The following is a 2,039-nucleotide window of genomic DNA, read 5'->3' as shown; positions in this document are numbered from 1 at the left end:
AATGTACAGTGAGTGTGAAAGGAATGAAATAATGATGTTGTTAACCTATTACATTGAAGAAAATTTGTGAATGTTACAAATATGTTTATATTATGGAAATTTGGTATCTGTGTTTATTAAGCATATAAACAGGAGTAATTCTGTATACATAGCATTCATACTAGTAAGTTAAACTAGATGTACAACCTCTTCCTAAGTGGATTGTTAACTAAATATTTGGTCGTGTTAAGACACTGAGAATGACTAAAAGGAAGTTATAGACCACGAGTGGTGAAGGAGAGTTTCATATGACTAAAAGGAAGTTATAGACCATGAGTGGTGAAGGAGAGTTTCATATGGCTCATCGAAGGCGGAAAGGTCAAGCTGTAACATTGGACTATTATACAAGTAGATTTCTCTATGTAGGGGAGAAAAAACCCTACAGAGAAATGGCCTGGAAAATCAGAGTTACTGGAAGGAGCCGAGAAATGAGTTAACAAACAAAAACTCTACCATCACTAAAACCAACAAACCCAGGTGCTAGGTACTAGACTATATAGTAAACCATTAAACTGGTGGTAAAATTTATACAGGGAAAACTCATACAATAATTGAAAGTCTATAAAATAACTCAAGTAAGTTAGCAGTGTCATTCGAATACCTACCACTTTGCACAACGGTCCTAACTATAAGTATACATATATTCTTAAGAAAAAACCACAAACATTATGTGTGAAAAGCGAAAAGAGCAACAACGCTTATAGCCATATACAGGAACAGAATAATATTTTCAATTTTCATACCAGAAAATTGTTGCCATATGGAAAAACAAAATAAGACCCATATCTTAGTGTGAATGAAAGAGTTGGTTTCTTCATAGAAGAACCGTCTCCAAAATGTAGAGTATCAGTTCATATTACATAGGTCTTTAAAAAAAATTAATAATTACATAACATTAAAAACCAAGCCATGGCACTTGAAGCCCTACTGCCGTTAACAACCAGCCGAAAATTAATAACCCTACTGTGAGTAGGAGTTTACTCAAACACCACACCTGGAGTGCCGAAGCCAATAAGGAGGCGCCATCGCCTATGGAAACCCTCCGGATTTTTCTCAGTGCTCTAGAAACCCTGACATGGAAAGGTAAGGGTTAACCTTGGCAAATCCAGGGAACAATCAAGTAAACTCCATCGTATACACAAAAATAAACTAATGGTTACCTAAGACGAGTGCTAGAGGTTTGAAGGAACTCAACAACATATCCGTTTTGCACCAAGAAAAGGGCCAAGTACCTACATTGTGAAATGGAGTGTGAGATATGTCGAGACGAGTGAATTTATGAAGAAGTAGAGAGAAACTTTAAAAAAATCATGAAACCCTTAGAAATTTGGCAAAGATTCAACTTACCATGATGTATGGCATGAAGAAAGTGGACCCCGGTGAGTAGCTGGTTCATGGGAAAAGTTGCATGACAGGAAAGACCACTAGAAAACCTTAGCAGAAGGAAGAGTATGTGAAACCCTAACCAGGGTGCAGAGGGAGGCAGAGTGCTCGACAGAGGAGTCGAATGAGCGACAGAAGTGCGCGAGAGGCAGAGGTAGTTACCTTACACCCACTGCGAAGTCCTCTCCACCATTGATGTGTTCCCAAGTTTCCTGAGCCATTGATCATCTACAAATCCCAAGAACCACATCCACTGTTGAACAATCCTTGATCCTGCAGTAAAGGAGGCTCCAGGTGTCAATTATGTGTGAATGGAGGGAAGATTCCAGAAAGTTGGGGTACATGTAACCCTGACCAATTTAATGTTCTCTCACGTTGGACATTAAACCATACCACTATGAATCCGATGGGCATAACTAAGTATGTATATATTTACATTTGGAATATGAACCGACACCCATATTAAACTATGCGATAATTGGTTTAATGTTCCAATAACTATGCAAACCTTGGAAAACAAGTTTGTATGATTATATAAAACTAATGGTAATTAAAATGTCTATAAATATTCATAACCATAATTATGACCATTGAACTCAATAACCATGTGCATTGGC

At 37.5% G+C, this 2,039-nt stretch overlaps 1 long non-coding RNA gene across 1 annotated transcript; it reads right to left on the bottom strand.

Moving 5' to 3' along the window:
- Positions 1 to 807: 807 nt before the first annotated feature.
- LOC149138923 (uncharacterized) lies at positions 808 to 1,804 on the bottom strand. Its single transcript, XR_016265246.1, has 3 exons — positions 1,387 to 1,804; positions 1,200 to 1,271; positions 808 to 1,109 (listed from the first exon to the last, which is right to left on the bottom strand). It is a non-coding gene; the product is annotated as an uncharacterized LOC149138923 (long non-coding RNA).
- Between the last annotated feature and the right edge of the window lie 235 nt (positions 1,805 to 2,039).

This window comes from Pinus tabuliformis, chromosome X (assembly GCF_031772625.1).
Source record: "Pinus tabuliformis cultivar Carrire ecotype Pingquan chromosome X, CPIR1, whole genome shotgun sequence".
NCBI lineage: Eukaryota > Viridiplantae > Streptophyta > Pinopsida > Pinales > Pinaceae > Pinus > Pinus tabuliformis.
Note: the sequence above shows the minus strand (reverse complement) of the source record. Positions and strands in the feature narration are given on the sequence as shown.